Source organism: Lepus europaeus, chromosome 4 (assembly GCF_033115175.1).
Source record: "Lepus europaeus isolate LE1 chromosome 4, mLepTim1.pri, whole genome shotgun sequence".
Lineage (NCBI taxonomy): Eukaryota > Metazoa > Chordata > Mammalia > Lagomorpha > Leporidae > Lepus > Lepus europaeus.
This window is the reverse complement of record NC_084830.1, coordinates 137,380,759-137,403,819: the sequence shown is the minus strand read 5'-3', so window position 1 is coordinate 137,403,819 and position 23,061 is coordinate 137,380,759. Positions and strand designations below refer to the sequence as shown.

At 54.2% G+C, this 23,061-nt stretch overlaps 1 protein-coding gene across 1 annotated transcript in view; it reads right to left on the bottom strand.

Annotated features, from left to right (window-relative positions):
* The window catches only part of FGF1 (fibroblast growth factor 1), a 95,231-nt gene extending 77,807 nt beyond the window's left edge, over positions 1-17,424 (bottom strand). The window contains exons 1-2 of the mRNA XM_062188920.1: positions 17,064-17,424; positions 7,097-7,280 (exon numbers count right to left, since the gene is read on the bottom strand). The gene's annotated coding sequence lies outside the window, so the exon portion shown is untranslated. The remainder of the gene's footprint in view (positions 1-7,096; positions 7,281-17,063) is intronic.
* Between the last annotated feature and the right edge of the window lie 5,637 nt (positions 17,425-23,061).

Here is a 23,061-nt window from a genome sequence, read left to right as displayed (position 1 = left end):
CAGTGTAAACCTTTCCCATGATTTCCAAGACTGTTGGGGGAGGGAGAGCCAGGGACTCCAGCTGCCTCCGTGGGCACGAGCATGTGTCTCCCTTCCAGCTACCTGACCTCACTCATTTGCCTGGAGTGCTAGGTTGCCAGAAGAAGTCATTCATTCACTCCTCGGCATGAACAGCACTGCTAGGGTGGATTGTTCCTGGCTCCCAACTCAAGTTTTCTGCAGAAATGAGACTAAATTGACCCCCCTAGAGCAGCTGAACCATAGCATGGGAACCTGGGCACCGTCAGGTACCTACCCCCTCCCCCAAGTCCCGCCCTGAGTTAAGGTCAGAGGTTCTGATGGAAACTTCACTTTGCTCTCAACAGTGCCTAGCCCGTCTCCAGCTCTGTAAGGAGGATCCACTGCTGTCCTGGTCTTGGTTTTCCCACTCAGCATCCAGTGACCTGATACTTAGTGAGCACCTACTACGTGGCTAGCCTGTGTTCTAGGCGCTGGGGATAAAGCAGGAAACAAGGCAAAGGCTTGCTCCTGCCTCCCTGAGGCTTACATTCTGGAGGGGAGAATAGGAGATGGCAGGTTTCTACAAGGTTGGCAAGATAGGGGCTGGCGCCGTGGCACAGAGGATAAAGCCTCCGTCTATAGTGTTGCCATCCTACATGGGCGCCATTTCCTGTCCTGGCTGCTCCACTTCCAATCCAGCTCCTTGCTAATACACCTGGGGAAGCAGTAGAAAATGGCCTGGCCCAGCACTGGCTGTTGGGGAGTGAACCAGTAGATGGAAGATCTCTTTGTAACTCCTTGAAATAAATAATAAAATATAAAATAAAATGGTAAGATAACCATAGATCAGGGTAAGTGCCACAAAGCAAAGAGAGGTAAGATAGAGAGGGACCAGAAGGCGCGTTTGAATGGGTGATGAGAGAGGTGAGGCCTGAGGATGAGAAGAGTTTAGCTACATGGAGAACTGGGGGAAGCGTCCAGAAAGCTGGAAGAGCAATTGCAAAATCTGAGAGGTGGGCTGGGGCAAGGAATGGCAGAGGAACTGACAGGAGTTGGGGGGAACGCTGAGCGGATGTGAAAATGAGAGGGGGTGGGGGCAGAATGCTGCCCCCAGGTGGCCGCCCAGCTGTGTTCTTGCCTCCCCTAATCACCTCTTTCCTCCACAGTTGCTCCAAGAGCTCACCCTTACTGAACTACATGCAGTCCTGTGCCGTAGTGGAAAGGAAGGGAGCTGTGGATGGCAGGCAGGTGCGTGGCCACGGCACGCTGTCAGCCGTTGCGTCGTGCCATAATGGTTGGCACTAACGAGGTTCCCACTGGTGAGAACGGAGTGTGTGTTGGGCGCCTGGGAGACTGCAGACACCAAGCTGGAGTCGCCCCAGGCCCATCTCACTGCTTCTTACGTGGACTCACCAGTAAGGCTTCAGGTCCTAGATGTCCAGCACGCTCTGCCCTCTTCCAGACCCGTCACCACCTAATGTCTCCCCTCATTCCCCTGACAACTGGCATCTCTGTCACTCTCTAAGCCCCCTGCCGAATGATGCACCTGCCTGCTCTTGCAGTCCCAGCAGGGGACAAGCAGGCCAAGGAGCAGTGACGGTCATGGGAGCTTCCTGTGCCCCACCAACTGATGCCCAGGAGGGGCTGCCTTGTCACTTGCGGCAGGAGCCTGGCTTGGCTGCTGGGGAGAAGTGGCCTCCTCTAGTCCCTTCCCAGTGGGGCCATAGCAGACCCCCAGAACACACTCTGTTGAGGGACACAGTGGCCAAGGCACCATCTGGGAAGGGACTGGGAACTCTGCTCCCTAGTGGCTGCACCTCCGAGCCCAAGTTTATGCTCTCAGGGGCCTCAGAGCTGACTCACTGCTGAGCCATGCGATCAGCATCTCCATCCCCAACACTGCCTGTGTTGAAATGAGAATTCCCCCTCTGTAGGATCACTTGCTCCCCTGGCTCACGGCTTAAGGACTTAAATCCCCAAGACAGCTGCGTGGTCCCATGCTGCCTGCCCCTTAGGCTTCACTTGCCCCTCTTGCTGGCACTCCAGCCCCAGCGTCCCTCCTCCCACTCCTTGGCAACACCATGCCACCTTCACATGTGCTCATTCCCCACCTGACACACCCAGCCCTCACCACATGGCACCTGCCAACCCTTCAGTTGGCAACCCAAGCACCAGCTCCTCACAGAGGCTTTCCCAGAGCCCTGCCCAGCTCAGCACCTCTGCCATTGCCTTGCAGGACCACCCGGAGGGGTCATTGCCTGCTGGGAGTCTGTACCCATCTAGTGTCGGTTCCTACTCTGTTGCACCTGTCACAGCGCAGGGGGTGCCCAAGAATGGGCTGCGTGCAGCTGGTCCTTGGGGCTTGCAGTAGCCCCTGTGCCATCCTTATCCCCACTCCTCTTTCTCCCCGTTCCTCCTGTCTCCTTGTCCCTTCACTTATCTTCTCTCCTCCCTCTCTCCTCCTTCTTTTCAGTCCTTCTCTCCTGGGCCTCAGGTCTGCTTGTGGCTACCAAGAACCTGGGGTTAGTCCACAGGAAGGCACTCGGGGTCCAAACAGAGCCAGCTGCCCCAATGTGGCATAATGTGTTGGTCTGCAGTGAAGTTGCCCCCAAGTCAGGGCCTGAGTGGGAAGCTCGAATGTGACATCCTACTGCACGGCTCTGCTGGGACCCCAGGTGGGGCAGTCGAAGCGAGCCCTGCGTGGTCTGCCAGCCCTGGAGGCCTCAGGTCCCAAGTCAAGGGCTCAGCAGGGTGGGTTCCTTCTGATGCAGCCCAGGCCTTTCTCTTCTGTCTGTAGGTGGCTGGCTTCCCTCCACGCCCCTTGACATGGTCTTCTCACAGTGGATGGCTCTGGGTGCAAGCTTCCCCTTTCCCCTAGGAGCCACCCTACTGGCCTCGCTTTCACTTGATTGTGTCCGTCAGGACCCTGTTTCCAAATATGGTCACACTCTGTGGTCCTGAAGGTTAGGGGATGAATTTCAACACGTGAATTTAGGGGTGAGCATGGTTCAAGCCATACACCTGCTTCAGCATCCCCGTCATCCCGATGCCTCTGACTCATTGAAAGAGAGAACAGATAGGGAAACACAGGCGTGCATCATCTTCTGAAGAAATTCTATGGTGGAAGTCTGAGGGTGACGTGGACCAGGCAGGATGGTGAGCTGGAGAAAGCCAGCCCGCCAAGAGTGGGAAAGCAGGAGCTGAGACCACTCCCACAGGACAGCCTATAGGTCATATGGCTGGGCTCTGGTCATCTGCCAGCCCCGAGTTCAAATCCCGGCTCGGTCACATACCCTCAGTGGGCCCTCTCCATCAGCTGTGAAATGCAGAAATAATAGCGCCTAACTTAGAGGATTCTTAGGAAAGCTAATGAGAGGAGAGTTTAAGTGGCAGGCGTGGTGCTGTGCCTGGCCATGATGATGCAACAGGCAGGAAGTGTGGTTATTGTTAGATGGTGGTGGAGGTCTCGTGAGGTCATTCAGGAAGTAGGCAATGACAGAGACGCTCCAGCTGGAGAAGCTGTGTCCCCACCACCCAGAACGAACACACCTGAGCTTCTTCAGTTGGGGTCTGTGGACCCCCTATATCAGAATGCCCTGGGCCAAAACCACGCAGAATCCTGGCTTCCTCACAAATACCGCTTCTGCAGATAGGACCCTGGAACCTGATTTTTTAGCAAGCTCCCCTGTGATTCTCACACACGTTCTGTGGGAAACTCCCCGGGGAGCAGTGGACGGGTCCTGAAGGAGCAGAGAAGCACCGTGTCCATGAGCAGTGCCCTGCAGGGACGCAGCCCTGCTGCAGGGTAGGTGGTGCCCCACAGCTTTGCTGTCCCTGGCAGTGCTTTACTCTGCCATACCACGCCTCTGTCCCTATAATAACCCCGTATTAGAGTTTTCTAGAAGCATAGAACCAACAGAGTATGCATGAAGTGAGTCTTCAGAAAGATGATGGAAAATGGATACTATAAAAAAGCTGCATGGATTTCCAAATGTTTTGCACCCAAAATAAACTTCCTTTTAAATTCGTTTTTCCCACTAACTTTTTGGGTGCCCTCGTACATAAACACACGAGGGGGGATTGGTTAGGGGAATTGGCCGATGTGCTTGTTGAAGCTCAGAGGTCCCACAACAGGTCACCTGCAGCCTGGGATGCCAAGTGGCCTGGTTGCGTGCAGGTGCGAGGGTGTTAACACCAGGGAAGCTCTCAACTCAAGGCCAAAAGCCTCAGTCCCCAGGGAGGAGGCCGCTGGTGTAGATCCTGGAGTCTGAAGGCCAGCACGCCCGGAGTCCTGACATCCAAGGCCTGAGACGAGTGTATCTCAGCTCTTAGGTGGAGACACTGATTTGTGTTGTGTCCAGCCAGTTGCCTGGTGCCTGCCCTCCTTGAAGGTTTCATGAGTTAACCTCTTTGGAAACACCTAAAACAGTGCTTTTCCAGGGTTCTAAGTATTCCTTCATCTAGTCAAGCAAACAAAGTCAGCATGACAAGCCCCTACTCACTAGGCTGATTGTGATACAGACTTCAAGGCAGGCATAGTGCCTGGGCTCAGTCAGGGCATAAGAAATGCCGGTGACCAGGACAGGTTCTCTTCCGTCTCTCCTGTGCTCAGAGGCAGACAGACCTCCAACGTGGCACCGGTGAGCACTCATCAGGTGTCACTTTGCACTTAGGCGTCCAGGGACTGCGAGCAGCCCTCTCCGAATGCACCCTTCCACGGTAAGAGCAGTGCGCACATCACACTCACAGTAAGCCAGGCATCACCCACTTGACTCTTTTAACAGCAAAGCTGGACTTGGTACAGATGAGGACAGAGACACAGGGTCACAGGAGCAGTAAGTGGCACCGTCCGCGTTTGGACCCCAGGCGGTCTGACGGCAGGGCGAATGTGCTGAGCCACGCTGTTGCCCGGCCTCTCAGGTACAGTTGCCATTCCCCCCCTCCCTTTCTCTGCCTGTAGGCAACCGGCTCAGATGCTTGTTCCTCGGCCTCGAGTTCCTCTACTTAGCTGCCCACTGAGCTGGGCGTCCCTGAAGCCCAGGCCCTTCTCTGCTGCCCGCCCCTCCTCCAGACTCCCCTGCCCTCTCTCTCTGTGCTCGACTGGACTGGATCCTGTTAGGTCTGAGATGGGCCTTATTTTGTACTTGATGAACATCTGTTGACAAATGATCCTTTCTTAGGGGAAAAAATACTCATTCACCCTCAATTTATGGGGAATGAATGGGTGTTCGATTTACCTAGCACAGGGTATGCCTGAGGCACAATGACTACAGATTGTTTTTCCAGCGCTCTCATTCAAGGTGCGCTGCATTAGCCAAGCAATACCTACTTAATGAGGTGGAAGTGGGTGTGCCTTCCTCTCCGCACAGGAGCCTGGCTCCTGGCAGCTCTGGGAGCTCTAATGGTTTATTCAGGGTCCACAGCATGCGTTTCAACAAAGTGATGGTTCTTGCTGTCCCTCCTGGGGTCAGACGTGGACATCCGTCTCCCATGTAGGCAGGAAACACCATCATCGTGGTTGGTGCTGCTTGCCTGTAACGTCAGACCACTTAAGCAGATACTGCTGTCCCAAGTCCTTTTTGGACCTAGGCAAGCCACATGTGAACACTTGAACTGGAGGAGCGTTTTCCCGACATTGTTTTCTCTCTTAACTTTTTGCATATCGACTGTTTTTGATGAGGTCCTTCATTTACAAGTCCTTTTATTCATACTGACAGAAGCAAGGGCCAGTGGCAGAAGCCTCCCCCATGCCCGCCAGCTGCCCTCCCCAGCAGGTTAGGGGTCTCACCCTCAGAGACACCAGCTCAGGAAGGGGTTTTCCTGGGAAGCCCTCAGTGACCAGCAAAGAAAACACAGGCGATGGGGATTCTGTGACTGTGAATCAGAGTCTCCACCAAATTCTGCCCCTTCTCAAGGCCACGCTGCCCTGGCCAGCCCTCCCCAGACACCGCCGTCCAAGGCAAGGCCGGTTTCTTTGCAGTCCTCTGCCACTGTCGCACCCTCGCACCCAGCCAGCAGAGGATCCTCCCAGCAGCGCTTGGGCAGCTCAGTTGGAAACAGTCACATCCCTTCGAGAATGAAAGGGAAAGTGCTTCTTTCCAAAGCAGAGAGGAAGGCTTTGGAAAAGTGGGGCTGGGTGCACAACAGTCAGAGAGGGCACAGGGAGCTCGAACTCTGCCCGGGCACAGGGTGGGCTCTTGGGCCTGAGACGGGAGATAAGGTCTCAGGGAAAATGAGTGTTGGATGAAGTGCCTGAAGTTCCCACTCCAGCAGCTGGTGGTCTGAATTTCTCAAGCTGCCTCTGGGAGCCTCGCATACTTTGGGCATGCAGTAGAGCTGTGGGTATGCATGGCATGTGTGCCAAAGAATGCCCAGGGGAAGCCATTCCAGCTCCTGCGTACTGGTGCCTGCCACAGGGGTCCTGAGACCAATGTGCCATTTGCAGCCAGAAGGGAAGGCTGGGAGTAACCCAGGTACCCAGCGGATGCCACCCTATCCAAGCCTTCCATTGCCACCCTCTCTAACCCTGCCTTTCAGCCCGAGTGTTACATCAAAAGGTAACTAAAACTAAAGCTGCCCACATACGGACAGGTGCTCCAGGGCTGCTGAGTTTCCGGGCTACCCCAAAGGGGTGGAGTGTGACACGGCAAGATGATGCCAGCCCGATCCTCCCGGGCTACAGCCGTGGGCACCTGCAGAACCACAGGGTCCTCTTCCAGCACTGCAGTCGAGCAGTTGAGGAGCGCTTTCCCTCCCCCTCCAGGCCCCGGTAGCTGGTGGCTAGCGGGGGAGGAGTGGAGAGAATGGGGAGTCCTGGTGCGTTCTCTCCGCAGGCTCTGAAGTATAGGTACTGCTCTTTCTTGCCTGCGCCAGCAGCTAGCACTTGCCCACCTAAACTGAGCCAGAGGGGAGCTTCCTGGGATTCACCTGCAGAGGGCTGTATCCAATGCTACCAACTTAAAACATTCTGCCTTCACCTGGCTCCTTTTCCTTCCTGTCCAAGTCGCCTTAAACAGACACACAAACACACACACACACACACTGCCCTGGGTATGAGCTGCTTCCCGTGCCCCAGAACAGAGACCCCGAGTCTTACCGGAAGCCGGTGTTGGCTAGAGGCTGTGGCTCTCCGAACACTCTCTTGGGTCACCCCAGGAGAAACAGATGCCACGCGGTGTCCTGTGCTCTGAGGCTGGCTGTCGCTGTCCCTGCTGTGCTGCTGCGTTGCGGCTGCTTCCCCTGCAGGCCGGCCACTCCCTGCTCCTCTGGGTACTGCGGCTCTGTGTGGGGAGAGGGACGGGCCACAGCATGCACATCAGGTGCTGGCCCGCCTCCAGCCGGCGCGCCACCCAGCAGCTACCAGTCCCAGCGCTGCGCTGTGCCGTGGCAGGTGGGCAGCCTCTCGCTGGGCCTCCGCCCCAGCAGGGGGGCACCTGCGTCCAGCCCACCCCCAGGGACGCACAGCAGAGTGCCGGGAATGCAGAGCTGTTTGCGAGCCAGCGGGGAGGGAGGCAGAGGCAGCAGACGGGCCGGCCGTGGCTTCCCCGCGTGTTATTTTAACGTGGTTTGTCTTGGGGCAGATGCCTGAGCGGACTCCCTGGGCGCTTGGGGGAGCAGGGCCCTGTTTGGTTGGAGGCCTCCGTTGCCAGGGAGCAGCAGGTCATGTGGCAGAGACTTCTGGGAGTTGCAGGGCTATGGATGAAAGGAGCCCTTTTCTCTGCTGCCATCCAGCCTCCCGGCCCGGGGTGTCCGTGTCTGTGTGGGGCAGAATGTGTGTGTGTGTCTGTCTGTGCCCTTCCCAAGCCAAGCCCTGCCAGAAGCGTTTGGCAGAGCCCAGTCCTGGCGACAATGGCCGTGCAGGGGAGTCGGGGGGGAGGGCTGCAGAGAGCATTTGCTGCCATTCCCTGCCCTGTCCCACCAAGGGCACCCTCCGCTGAGCCAGGCTGCGTGGTTGGGGGTTTGTTCGCAGGGCCCAAGGACATGGGCAGGCCAGCTAAGCAAAGGAGGAAGCCACCTGTGCGAATAACTCCCGGGCTAGAAGGTGGTTGGAAGGGGCCTGCATAGATCAAGAGAGGCCTTTGAGGAGATCAGATAAAGCACGAGTGATCGTTTCCTATAATCAGTGAGCCCATGAGTGTGAGTGAGTGTGCACACATGTGTGAGTGTGTGTGCAAGCCTGCCCACCCAGTGATTCAGACAGAGAGGAAGAGCGGGACCTGTCGGAACTGGAGCTTGGCTCTCTGCTTCTCCCTCCTCTGGGCAGTTGCTCGGGTCCAGGGGAGGCAGGGGCAGGAGCCTGTCCCCACGCTGCTCACAGAGCACCAGAGGAGCCATTCATGAGCCTCTGGAGGGGTGAACCCGCAGACGCTCATGAGCCAGACCCAGGGAATGGGACACTTCTGTTGAGGCGCATGGATCAATGGATTTGAAAGTTAGGAAAACCAAAAAACTCCTGAGCACAGAGGTGCAGACTCAGTGACTCACCCAGAAGGCGCCCCTAGCTGGAGTCCCGCAGCCTCGTGGCTGCAGGTGCACACCCTTGAACCTGTACACCTGCGTTGTGGCTAGCTCAGGGCTCCAGATTCCCTCCGCAGTAAAGGAGAGCAGGAAGACTTTGCCACCCACATCCCAACTTCCCTGCAGACAGACAGGATTGTGTGAGAGCCTGGGACACTGGGCATGCAGCTGCAAGTCCTTACTTTAGTTCCCTGTTAGATCCCATTCTGAAACAGTGTTGCACACACACACACACACACACTGAGCTTTTAGGCAAACACAAGTATAATCCCTAGCTACTGGCATGCACTCACATCTCTACCAGCTATCGACTGGCAGTGTGACTGCCCCAATACTGGGAAATAATGCATCTTCAGTTCTGTAAGAGACTTATGGTAATATAATCCTCCCCCCTCCCCATGTTGGCATTTACAAAATCTCATGTCAGCATCTATCAGTTTCTATACTTATTCCAACTTCTGCACCATTTATCTTTTATATAGTACACATGGGGATTTTTTGAATCTCAGGACATGGTGACGTAGGTGTTGTCTGACCCCACTTTTATCCCAAGTGGGAGGACTTCGGGTTTGCCTCGTGGAGAAGTCTGGCTACGGAACAGCCCTGCAGCTCTGTGCCAGGAAATGATCAGAGGGAGGACGAGCTGGGGAGGCGCCCCATGAACACCCACAGCGTGTGCGCTCCTACTCAGGGCAGGTAGCAGAAACCAGGCCTTCCCGTGGAGCCTTCAAAGCCATTCCTGCCACGGTGAGGGCCACGGCAGCTCTGCAGAGAAGAGCCGAGAAAGGCAGAAAGCGACAGATGTGGAGGACCGACCGAATCCTAGCAGGTTTAGCCACAGGGGCTTGCCCGGGATCAGGCCCGAACGCCGTGCCTGGTGCCATGACTGAGACGTGTGCGGGCTAAGGGATGGGCTGGAGGTGGAGCACTGCGCAGTCATTGTTACAGAAAGCGACTGCAGCCCTTTATCAAGAGCCCTGGAAGGACGGTGCAGGTAGAGTGTGGCATAGCTGTGGTTTCCGTGTTCTGTACTCAGTGCCTCCGAAAATCGGACTTAATAACCACATCGACAGAAACAAGCAGCAGAGCATCATGGGAGCAGCAGGTTCCAATTGGTCCAAAGAATAACGCCCCCTCTCTCCGGGCACACCACCTCGGCTCGAATCTGGAGAGTGACGTTTGCTTTCCCTCGTTCTGTTTACATGAATGGTGCACTTCCATGACACGCACCCCGGGAGCACTGCATTTTCTTTCTAATCTCATTTGACCTCGATCAGGCACAGCAAATCCTCATCAGCTACTGGCGGAAATTAGATGCTGCGTGCCAGTCCTCCTGTCTGTGCCCAATCAGGCTGGGAAATCAAGGGCATCCTGGCCTCCTGGTGAACCTGCTGCCGAGATGATGGAGAGCTCCGGGAAGTTCTACCCAGGGCCACCTGGTAGCACCTCCATCTACAGAGCTTGGGGCAGAAGCTGGGTCCCAAGGATCTCCAGGAGGGAGGTGCCGGGCCCCAGAACAGCCCCCATCTGCCAGCCTGGCTCTCCAGCAGCTCCAGGAAAGGAGGCTGGGAGAGGGCTTCCTCGCCTCCCATACCCATCACCTATTCTAGTGTGTGCTTTCCTCCATCCCAGTTTTCAATGTTTTATTTTAAAATGTATTTTTAAAGATCTATTTATTTGTTTTGAAAGAGGAGCCAGTGCTGTGGTGTAGCGTTTAAAGCCACACCCTACAGTGCCAGCATTCCATATGGGTGTCGGTTCGAGTCCGGGCTGTTCCACTTCCTATCCAGCTCTCTGCTATGGCCTGGGAAAGCAGTAGAAGATTGCCCAAACCCTGGGCCCCTGCACCCGCTTGGGAGTCTTGGGAGAAGCTCCTGGCTCCTGGCTTCTTATCAACGCAGCACCAGCCATTGTGGCCAACTGGGGAGTGAACTAGTGGATGGAAGACCTCTCTCTCTCTCTCTCTCTCTCTCTCTCTCTCTCTCTCTCTCTCTCTCTTTGCCTCTCCTTCTCTCTGTGTGTAACTCTGACTTTCAAGTAAAATAAATAAATCTTTTTTTTTTAATTTTTGACAGGCAGAGTGGACAGTGAGAGAGAGAGAGAGAGAGAGAGAGAGAGAGAAAGGTCTTCCTTTTTGCCGTTGGTTCACCCTCCAATGGCCGCCGCGGTTGGCGCGCTGCGGCCGGCGCACCGCGCTGATCCGATGGCAGGAGCCAGGGGCTTATCCTGGTCTCCCATGGGGTGCAGGGCCCAAGCACTTGGGCCATCCTCCACTGCACTCCCGGCCACAGCAGAGAGCTGGCCTGGAAGAGGGGCACCGGGACAGAATCGGTGCCCCGACCGGGACTAGAACCCGGTGTGCCGGCGCCACAAGGCGGAGGATTAGCTTGTTGAGCCATGGTGCCGGCCAATAAATAAATCTTTTAAAAAAAGAGAAAGAAATACAGAGAGAGAAAGAGAGAGAGACCTCCCATCTGTTGGTTTGCTCCTAAAGGTGGCTGAATTGGCCAGAGCTGGGCCAGGCCGAAGCTGGGAGCCAGGAGCATCTTCCAGGTCTCCCAGTGGCTGCAGGGGCCCAAGCACTTGGGCCATCTGCTGCTGCTTTCCAAGGTCATTAGCAGAGAGCCGGATCAGTAGCAGAGCAGCCGGGATGCAAACCGGCACCCCATGGGATGTTGGCATTGCAGGCGGTGGCTTTACCCTCCACGCCATGACACTGACCCCAATTTTAAAGTATTTAAAAGAAAAAAGAGTACTCCAAGTAGAAGGGGGATTCCAAAAATTCACGGGAAGTCTGCAGCATCTTCAATTTCCTTTTCACATGAACCTTTTGAAGCTTCCTCCTGCATAATCAAAGTGCACAAAGTACAGAACCAAATGACCCTCATTGAACCTCTCTCTCCAAAGATAACCACTGTTGACCTGTGTGTGTGTGTGTGTGGGGGGGGTGTCTACAGCCTCTCATGTGTGTATGCTCAAGAACCATCTTCTACGCACACCACCCTGCACTATCGTTTGTTGTTCACATACTAGGTCATTGCCCGTGGATTTGGTCCGTCCAAGCCCCAGTGTTTCCAGCCTGGTTTATTGTGATAGCCTGCTAGCTGGCCTCCTTCCTTCTCCTCCTACCCTGCAGTTCATTCCAGAAGGATCCAGCTAAAAGGTCAATCTCACTGTGCTCCTCTTTCCCTCTTTGCTCAGAACTGCCCAGTGCCTCTCCCCCTGCATGAGAACGAAGCCACCTGCCTCTCCCTGTGCGCTCCCTGGGCTCACTGTGCTCTAGCCACGCTGCTCCTCATGTGGACCAAACTCAGTCCTGCCTCAGGGCCTTTGTGCTTGCTCTTCCTTCTGCCCGGAATGGGTGCGTTCAGTCTCCGCCCCTACGTTCTTTGCATGGCTGGCGCCTTCTTACCATTCTGGTCTCGGCTCAGATGACCTCCACCTTGACCACCTGTCCTCACAGCATCCTTCACAAGGCCCTGCTTTCCTGAGCTTCGCGGGACTTAGGATTTGGGAATTACCGTATTCATCACATGGTTACCTACGTGTCCCGTCTTCTCCTGCTGCACACTTTGTCTTTTTGTCATTGTATTCCAGGGACCTAGACCAGTGCCTTCCAAACTTGAGTGAGCATAGGGTCACCTGGAGGGTTTGTTAAAATGCAGAGCACCAGGCCCCTCCTCCCCCTCAGTTTCCAAGTCGGTAGGCGTGGAGTGGGTCCGCTGCAGCAGAAGTTGCACTGATGCCGGTGCAGCTGGTGCTGGGACCTTGGTTTGAGAACGTCTGGTGTAGACAAGGCCTGGCTCCCGCAGCAGGTGACAGGTGCACTGATTGCCCCAGTGCACGGACGTGCACCCCAGGGCTTGTGCCTGCTCTGTGATAGCAGCTTTACTTTGGGTTTCCCATGGGTTTATGTTTACTCAACTGTGAGCCTCCTCCAAGTCTTTGTGACAGGAAGGCCTCACGTTTTCCCAGCGAAAATGATGTTTCAGCTCCATGATCCAAACCCGGGAGCTTTTGAGGCGCAAGGGAGCCAGGGAGCGTGGCAGAATGTAGAGCAGCAAGGAGTTGTGACTCTCAGGAGGCACTGACTGAGAGCCTGCCCAGGAGTCCCCACTCGGCCTCCCCTGTAATGGTGTGACAGCTGTCGTGTGGATTCAAACTCTCCTCCCCAGGCTGCCTGGAGCCCTGGCACGTTATGTAATGTAGAAAGCCTGCTGGTTTTTCTGAGGCACAGACCCGTTTCAAAATCTGACAAAATCTATACCCAATCCCCCTCTAAATAAACACACACACACACACACACACACCTTCTTCACATATTTCACACTTAATTCAGGAAGTTACAGGATGTCCCTAAGTCCACTTGAACCCAGGTTAAGGACTTCTGGTCTAATAATTGGCTATTTGGGAAAAACAAACAAAACCAGTCTGGATTCCTGGTTTGTTGTTTAAGTTCCTGATGAACCAGAGGATGCTCGAAGACAAATCTGAAGGGAGAACTCAGAGCGAGCGAGTTACCGAGATCTGGAGTCAGCGTGGGGGCAGTGTCTGAAGCAGGGCTTGGGCGCAGGAGTGAGAAAAGAACAGCGAGCTGGAGCCCCCGAATGCCGCGTGCTGTGTGCCCAAGAGGAGGAAAAGCCTCCTGGCTTGGGCTCTCTGGGGACACGTCTGGGTCCTGACTGTTTGCATTTGCGGCCTCTGCACTGGGGTCATGTGCATGGCCCCGTGAGTGGGACAGGCACGCGCTCGGCCAAGCAGACAGGCGAGACCAGGGCCTGCAGGAAAGCCTGGCCTGGGTCTTTCCACGCAGCATCCAGTTCACCCTCTAACAGTGTGCCCTTAGGGGAGTTCGGTGTTTTCAAAAAGTTGCATCGCTACCACCACCACCTACAACAACACTATAATTTTAGGGCATTTTTGTCACCCCCAAAAGAACCCCCAGACACTCTGGGAGTCACTCCCCAGCCTTTCTTCTTACCAGACCTAGGCAAACCACCAATGGCAAACTACTCTGCCTCCTGCACACGGCGTCTCCAAGGGGCACCCATAGTGTCGCACAGAGCAAGGTCTCTTCTCTTGAGCACTGAATGGTCTCCCACTGTAGGGACACGCCCCATTTTGGCAGTCCGGCCATCAGCTCGTGGACGTGTGGGTTGTTTTCTGTGATGGGATCATAGGAATAACGCTGCTCGGAATCCTTGCTTTTCTCTGGAGTCTGCTGCTGGCTTTTCTCTGGAAGATTCACCCGGAGACTCCTAGCAAGCATAGAGCCTAGAGACCTCCGTGCTCCCCCTGGCCTGATAAGACCTTCCGTGTAATGTGGGGGCACGCCTCCATCTCATGGTGCCTCAGCTGCGCCATCAGCACAAGGCAGAACCCCAGCTCTTTGGCCATCTCATAGATCAATGAGGATCCATGTGAGGATCAAGTGAGGATCAATGAAGCAACATCAACAGGACACACTCTTTAGGGGGACACTAACCAGGAAGCCTCAAAGAAAGAGGATACCCTCGGCTCAAGTGTCCCGCCAGCACCCAGGAGACTGTGTCAGCCAAGAGCTCAGTGGTTGATGTGGGGGCACAGGTGGCGTCAAAAATACCATTGTCCCAAACTTCTGATTTCCTCTGAGATGGGAATTTGGTTGTCTTCCAAATCCTGCCTGCCACCCTCCTAGGGAGTGGCCCCCGGTCACCCTGGTGAGGACAGGGCCGTGTCTGGTAACTGAAGGCCAGAGGGGCAAAGCTGAAATCCCGAAGCCATCCCTCCAGCTGAGGGACCACCCCAAGGACCACCCCACGCCCACTTAGTTAGAAAGCATCTCTTGCCCTACAGAGCCCCGGAGGCACCTCCTCTTGTGAAATCCCTGACCCCTTGACCTTCCTGTTTCTCTGGGACAGGAGTGTGACCCCTTACCCCTGGGTAGAACCTCATAAGGATGCTGACACACACACCACCCCTCCCCATCGAGGCCCTGGCAGGGCAGGTGGCAGAAGAGGGCTTCTTCCTGCCCCCTGACCAACCCCAGGCCCCTCGCTCTGTATAGTCAGGCGGCAGGAAATTGCAAGATAAGCACGTAGATGACAAGTGGGATGGGAAGTGGGATGGCAGATACACAGAGGTTATAATTGTTATAATTTCAACATCTCAGGTCCAGTGCTGTGGCGCCACCTGTGGTGCCGGCGTCCCATATGGACACTGGTTGGAGTCCCGGTTGCTCCACTTCCAATCCAGTTCTCTGTTAATGCACTTGGGAAAGCAATAGAAGATGGTCCAAGTCCTTGAGCCCCTGCACCCAGGTGGGAGACCCAGAAAAAGCTCCTGGCTCCTGGCTTCAGCTTAGCCCAGCTCCAGCCATTGTGGCCATTTAGACAGTGAACCAGCAAGTGAGAAGATCTCTCTCTCTCTCTCTCTCTCTCTCTCTCTCTCTGTAACTCTGCCTTTCAAGTAAACAAATAAATCATTAAAAAAAAAAATCCAAACATCACCACGTACCAGCTGTGTGATCTAGGACTAGTTAGTGAATTCTTTGAGCTTCAGTGTCCCCATCTGTTAGGTGGGATAACAGCAGTACTTGCCTCATAGGGTCACATGATATGAGGCCTGTAGGGGTTCTAGCACACGTTCCAGGCTCAGTCAGTGTTTGCTGTAATGATTAAACTGCCTTTCAAGTCAGAATTAAGTAATCGAGCCATCTTCCCTAAGCTGCTTAGGGAGGCGGGTTTTCTACTGCTTCGTCAGTTGGATGCACTTAACTGAGTTCCTACGATGTGTTAGACACCAGAGAGGTCTGGGGGTGAAACTTAGTTCTTCCCCAGGAAAATAAAATTCAAGTTGGGAGAGAAACAAAGATCCACAAATTCTAAAAGAATGAGAAGCTGCCCAGCTGCAGTCCTGATAGTGTCCACCAGGCTCAGAGCAGAAGAGTCTAGAAGGGCCAGAGGGAACGCAGCACCACGGCTGGCACCTGTAAGGTGAGGTGGATCCTTTCAGTAGAGGCGAGGGGAGCAGAACTGGGAAAACGTGGGTGAGGGAGAGGGAGACCCTGGCAGGCCCGGGCATGGTGGCTGGGATGGCCTTCAGGTGTCGTTCCCACTCTCAGGGCTCTCTGGGAATGATGGACGTGGAGTCTGTGGGTCATCTGTTACACTGATGATCACCTTGCTAAGAGATCTGTGGCTGAGGCGTGGAAGACAGAGGAAGGACGAATGTTGGATGAGCCTTAACTCCTCATCTGGACCACTGGGAAAAAGAGCAGCCCAGTGGCAACTGTAGCCCCTGGCCGTCCTGCACCCAGCCCTTCTCCTGCGAGGAGCGCTTTCTTTATCTCTGGGGAACCACCCCTTCGTTGCTTTCAGCCCGTGTGGTTTGGGATGGGGCTGACTACACTGCCACGGCAGGGATGGGCACAGTAACCACACGGGCCCTCAGTGTGACCCTGAGACTCAAGCTACAACTCCTGGGAGCGGGAAGTGCCTGCTCTTGCAGGGCGGCTATGCAGGGGGGCTGTGAGCCTGAGTGCCGGCGGACATCCTGCCCCACAGTCAGGGGAGGGCTTCTTGGAAGCAGACTGACGCAGGGATGCGGCACCGAGAAACGCAGAGAGGCAGGTTCGGGACCTGTGCACCAGCTCCCACCAGACCCACTCCTTGGCTTTTTCGGTTCCATCGGCAAAAGTTCCCTTCTCTTTGTCAGTCTCTTCCAGCTGGCTTCCAGGGTCTGTTCACTGAAACAGTCCTGGTGCAGCCAGGAATTACCTTGCTCTCACTGAAATTTTTCTGGGCACTTCTCAGCGGGGCAGGGTGTTGCGGGGAGGGGTGGGAGGGAGCAGGGGCGGTCCAGAGCCCAGGAGCAGGCTGTGTCCAGACTCACATGCACATGTGCAGGTGAAGGTGGCACCCATGCTTATCCCTGTGGAGCCACTACAAGGGCGGAGCAGGACTGCGAAATTCCTCCTCTTTGACACCTTGGCGCTTGTTAAAGAGCAATTCTTCCTAACCCCTTGACTTTATTCCTCTTGTTGTCATCCAAAGCAAGGAGTTCTTGAATGTGTGCAGAGTATTTTGCAGGGCTCTAAGTCAGGAAGGGACAAGGATGGGAGGGGTGGAGAGGACGGAGGCCCTGGGATTCCATTTTCCTTGTTCCCTCTTTCGCTCAATAACAAGGGATCCTTTTATTTCCTATCTCATCTTGCGCCTTTTAAAACAAAGCATTAACTCTGCTGTAATGGGATTTTTCTAATGATTTCCTGGTAAACATCTTCTTGGATTCAGCAAAGATAATTCACTTGGTAGGAGTCACTTCCCGCTTCCCCACGAAGAAGTAGACCTACCCAGTTCCTCCAGGGAGCACTGGCCTCTGGGCTGAGGGAGAACAGCAGTGTTTTGCTGCAGCGTCCATCACACAGACTCAAGCCTGCTGCAGACCCAGAGCAGGGCGGGGAAGGCAGGCGGGGTGGGGATGAGAGTTCCTGCTGAGAGCAAGCATGAAGCCAAGCGGGCAGGGGTCTGTAGGGTCCCAGTGCCTTGCAGTAAAAGATGACTCACCTCTTTGCCTTGGCTGCGGGGGGCTCTCTTTCTGGGGTGGTGGCGCCGCAGCCGTGCTCACAGTAACCTAGAGCTGCAGGAGAGGGGGTTGCCGTGCGCCATCAGCAGGGAGCGTGCTTCAGGAAAAGGAGGTGATGCCGTGATCCGCCTGGAGAGGAGCTGCTGGATCCACTTGCGCTCTCTCCCCTGCTCCCATTCTGGTGTGAACGGAGCTCAGGGGCGCTCCCGGGAAGGGCTGAGCAAAACCACCCTGCACACTCAGCCCGATGGCAGGTTGACCCGGCCTCAGGGAGCGTGGGCAAGGAGGCAGCCAGGTGGGTCGTGAGGCCTCCCTCTTAGGCTGCTGCACATGTGGCCGACGCTGGTGTGCCACCGGACGCCCAAGGACAAGCCCTTGCGTATTTATTTCTCTCCCTCTCATGTGATCTTATTTTTGGACTGGACACAGAATCTATTTGGGGGCTGGACGGCTGCCAGGTGAAAGGAGCAGTATCTCTCCCTGGCTCTCTCCGTGCCCCTCTCTGAACCAGTCCCCGTGACCTTCCCCACTTGAGGCAGAAGCAGGGGATGGGGTCTTGCTCCAAGCCTTATTTTCAGCACACCCAAGCAATTTCTCCAACTTAGCAAATTTTTTCCAACTAGTTCATCGGCACCCTTTGAGGTTTCACAGAGAATAAATGAAGAAGTCCTTTGTTTTATGTGTGAGATGGGTGAGAGTTTCTGAGCCAGTGGCTGTGTCCTACAGTCACCACCCACCCAATCCAAGACACAGATCAGCCCCGCAAGGGGCCCCCCCAGTCCTGCACGGCTGGGTAAGCCATGTCAGAGAGCCTGCTCTCCCGCTGAACCTGCTGATTCTGCCCTCCGCTCCCAGCCGTCTCTGCGTCTAACTCTCGGGCTGCTGAAACTAACAAAGCTTGGTTTTTCACTCTCCTTGGACATGAATGGAAAGTCTGGAAGCATTTGTGCCTAACAAAATGCCAGTTCAGCATCACCATCTTCACTGGCATCACTATTGGTTATCGAGCTCTTATGAAATACTGTTGATACGCTCAGCGCTTTTTCTGCATTGTCTCATTTAATCCTCACAGCATCCCTACCAGCATGCAACACTGCTCCTGTTTGACAGGCAGGGAAGCTGGGGTTTGGAACGGCTGTTGAGCGGTGTGAGGTCCGAGCTCTGGGCCGCTTGGCTCTACTGCCACCTGAAGCTATAAATTATTTAGATTTCATTGTTGTTATCCTTTCCTAAGAGCTGAAACAAAACCTTTGCATGTGGCAAAGCAGTTATGATGCCGCTCGGCACACTTGCATCCCATCCCTGGGTTCAAATCCCGCCTCCTCTCCTGATTCCTGCTCCCTGCTGATGCACACCCTGGGGGGTACCATGTGAAGGAGCAAGTACTCAGGTCACTGCCACCCACCTGGAAGCCCCAGAATGAGTTCCAGCTCCAGGCTTCAGCTTGGCCCTGTCTTGACTGTTGTAGGCATTTGGGAAGAGGACCAGTAGATGGAGACTTCTCTCTCTCTCTCTCTCTCTCTCTCTCTCTCTCTCTCTCTCATGAAAGGCAGAGAAAATGAAGTTTTCATCTGTTTGCAGTCCTAGTCCCTGATTCCAGGTACAGGAAGGAGCGTCTCTGGCCTCCGTTCTTGCTAGAGTCATTTTAGCATGGATAATTCACTGTGTAGACACACACACACCAGAGAGCCCTGGGCTGGGCCGCCAAGGCTGAGCTCCCCTCTGAGGCCAAGCTGAATGGTAGATCCAATCTGCTACCGAGAGGGAGGGCCAGAGAGATGGAACCCAACAGCTGGTCCAACACTGCCCTCTGCAGGCTGCTAGGCCAACTTTCTCTCTTCCATCCCTGGATTTTTGCGGGACAGAACTGTGGAAGCAAATCAAAGGGAATATTAGCAATAATAAAAACAGGGGCCGGCGCTGTGGCGTGGCGGGTAAAGCCACCACCTGCAGTGCTGGCTTCACATGTGGGAGCCGGTTCAAGTCCTGGCTGCTCCACTTCCAATCCAGCTCTCTACTATGACCTGGGAAGGCAGTGGAAGATAGCCCAGGAGCTTGGGCCCCTGCATCCATGTGGGAGACCTGGAGGAGATTCCTGGCTCCTGACTTTGGATTGGCGGAGCTCTGGCCTATGCGGCCATTTGGGGAATGAACCAGCGATGGAAGACTTTCTCTCTCTCTCTCTCTCTCTCTCTCTCTCTCTCTCTCTCTCTCTCTCTGCCTCTGCCTATTACTCTGCCTTTCAAATAAATAATTTTTCCAAAAAAGATTTATTAGAAATACTAATAACAGATTCATGGGTATATTTAAAGAAGGATGTCATTGTTTATTTTTTAAATGCCAACTTTTTCTTTAAAGATTTTATGTATTTATTTGAGAGGTAGAGTTACAGGCAGTGAGAGGGAGAGACAGAGAGAGAGGTCTTCCATCCACTGGTTCACTCCCCAGATGGCCCCAATGGCCAGAGCTGCCTCAATCCAAAACCAGCAGCCAGGACCTTCATCCACCCTCTCTCTCTCTCTCTCTCTCTCTCTCCCTCCCTCTCTCCCTCTCTTTCTCTCTCCCTCCCTCCCTCCTGCCAGAAATCCAGTTTTCACCTTATCTTCTATGTTTATGGCATTTTATTTATCACTTTATTTCATCCTGTTTTCTTCTAATCTACTTCCCAGTTCATCAATTTTTCCTTCAACTATTTCTAATCTTCTGGTAAACCTGTTTGCTGAGCGCTTTACTTCTGTTGTACTTTTCAATTCTAAATTTGTTTGGTTGTTTTCCACATCTGTATTGTCTGTCCATTTTTGTTGCTATTAGATTTCCAGTTCTCTGCCAGATTTTTCGGTCGTGTCTTTTACTTCCTTGTGCAAGGTAAACATAGTTATCTTAAGGTCTGTGTCTGAGAGCTCTCATAACCACAAGTCTGGCTCGCTTCAATCATAGTTGCTTCTGCTGTGTCTCTTTTCTGTTGTCTTATTTCCTTGGGTGCCTGGTTATTTTCATGTGCACTGAAACTGCACATGGACAGTTGCTGGTAGGAGTCACGTGGGACTTACGGAGATATGTTCCTCCACAGGGCATTCCCATTTGTGCTGCTGCAAGGCGTCTGGAGATGCTGGCGATCTGGAATCACCCTAATCCAGTTGGAAGCATTAAGCTTATTGGATCTTGGTGGAAGCCCTGCGAAGTCTCATCTGTTTTCCATTCAATTCATCCGGTCTTGAGGTACAGTCTTTGGGGGTTCTAGCCTAAAACAGAAGGTTTCCATGCACCCTTTTGGTGGGCACTGGATTCCAGCTTCTAATCTCATCGCTATCTAAAGCTGCCTACATGCTGTTTAGCCTCCTCATTTCTTCATTGGCTTTTCCCAGGCAACAAATGTCCCAAGCAGAAAGGGGGTCCAGCTGCTGGGCTTGCCTCGCACCGTACCCATCTTTCCCCAGAACCTGATTTGATAACTCGTAGTTTTTAACTCTGATCCTTTCCAGAAGATTTCATTTCTGTTTTCCCCCCATTTTCTGATTGTCCTCAGCAGGAAAATCAGTCTGAACTTCCCAGTCTGTCATTACCGGATGGTAGGAAGTAGCTTAGGTAAACTTGCATATGCACACCTAGGGTGAGCGGTGGGTGCAGTGGTGAACCGGAGAGCATGAACCTACTTTTGCCTTGTGGGAATGAGGGCATCAAATTGCCAGATCTTCCAATTTTTTTTTTTCAAGAGAAGAAAGGAGATGCAGATGATTAAATTGTGAAAACCCGATTTTCAATGGTGGTTCAAAAAAATGAATTCTCAGCTAGCCAAGCAAAATACATCCAGAGGCTGCACCCAGACCAAGGTACTAGTTCAAAATATCTGGACTAGAGGTATGCATTTGGCCTAGCAGTTAAGGTACTGCTTGGGATGCCTCCATCCTAGATTGGAGAACCTGGCTTTGGGGGTCCAGCTATGCTCTTGATTCTGGCTTCTTGCTAATGCACACCCTGGGGGGCAGCAGGTGATGGCTGTGGTAGTTGGATCCCTGCCACTCTTACGGGAGACCTGGATTGAGTTCCTAGCTTTCAGCTTCTGCCTGGCCAAGCCCGACATTGTGGGCCAGCCCCAGCAGATGGGGTGGGGTGCATTGGTCTGTCTGCCTTTCAAATAAAGAAATAATTTTTTTCTTTTGACAGGCAGAGTGGATAGTGAGAGAGAGAGACAGAGAGGAAGGTCTTCCTTTTTGCTGTTGGTTCACCCTCCAATGGCCACTGCGGCCAGCGCATCTCGCTGATCTGAAGCCAGGAGCCAGGTGCTTCTCCTGGTCTCCCATGCGGGTGCAGGGCCCAAGGACTTGGGCCATCCTCCACTGCCTTCCTGGGCCATAGCAGAGAGCTGGACTGGAAGAGGGGAAACCGGGACAGAATCCGGCGCCCCAACCGGAACTAGAACCCAGTGTGCCGGCGCCGCAAGGCAGAGGATTAGCCTGTTAAGCCACGGCGCCGGCAGAATAAAGAAATAATTTTAATAAACTCTGTGGAACAGACACTCTGTTGAGGAGAGAAGGGGTAGAGGGTGGCCTGCCCTTGCCATTATACTGAAGCCTCCTGGTAGTCCCAGCTGCGTGAAAAAAAAAAAAAAATTAAAACCAGTGTGTGCCTCAACTGAAACCTCTTTAGAATGCCAAAGGGTAGGGGGTAGATTCCACTCCCTAAAGCGACAGTATTTCTGAAAGAAACTCTTCCCTCTTTTCTGTCCCCAAGAGACAATAGCAGTGGCTCCAGCCCCCTTCATTTTGCTCTTGAATGCCCCCTGTTTCAGCCCATTCCTGTCTCCTCTCTCTCATCCTCCCTCTCCACCCTGATGTTTTCTTCAGGAGATAACTCCCTGGCTTTTTCTGGGCGGACCCGGCCAGCCGTCCCACCCACGGGACCGCACCACGCGGAGTCCCTTCCCACATTTTCCCGTGCTCTGCACAACAACTTTGTTGGCCGAAACCGAATCCTCCTTCACAGGAAATGGGGGTGGGGGAAATGACGCTGTAAATATTCCAATATAGTGTTTTCCTGTCCCGTCAGCTGTGCCATCTGGGACGAGGGCAAGCCAGGACTACATGTCACGTGAGAGGAGGCGGAGCCCGTGTCTGAGCCACTCTGGCACTAAGGTGGGTTCTCGGATGCCACCATTTCCCTGTCACTTACCTTCTATGGACAAGACAGGGTCTCCCCCACCAAACCACCACCACCACCACCCCCCGCCCTGCAAAATTCAGAGGGAGAAGCCAGGAGAGAGAGAGAAGGCAAATTCAGACAGCTCCTGATTTCTCTAATAATAGCAAGTTGGCAAAGCATGTCACAGAATAGAAAGTATTTGGTAAAAATAGCATGTGTTCAGCCTGGGCCTCAAGCTGGAGCAGCGTGGAAGCTGAATGAATTCCTCTGCCGAGAGCTCGGAGGCCAGCAGTACTGCGCTGCCTCCCTCGTTAAGGACAGAAGCTTGGACTGTTGCTTTCTGGGCCCCCGATGGCCTTCTTCCCCGAGGTCTGATGGTGGCGGTGGTGCCAGCTGAGTTAAGGACAGGAGGCTGAGAGGCAGCCCTGGCCAGTCACAGGGTGCGGCACCTTGATCCAGCGTGGGGGAAGGGGACGCGGGGAGGTGTTCCCACCAGCCTGCGGTCGCGTCGCTGACTCACAGGGGACTGATAGTAACCACGAAGCGCACGATTACTCCCCAGGCGCCTCCGTGAAAGGCAGAGTGGACTCCAGGGCGCTCTCCTCTCTCAGGCAGTGGGAGGCGGTGTCTCCTCTGCTGCTCCGGACCGGGCAGGGCGCCCCCTTCTGGTCAGGGCAGGAATCCAAGATCTGTCTTTGCTCGAACCCATCCTAGAGCTCAATTCCTGTCCTCACGGCGGTCATCTGTGTCCAGCTGTTCCCGGTCCCAGGCCCTGCAAGCCCTGCTCTCAGAGGTGCATCCTGCACTGAAAAACAAAGTTGGATCAAGCTAATCATGGGT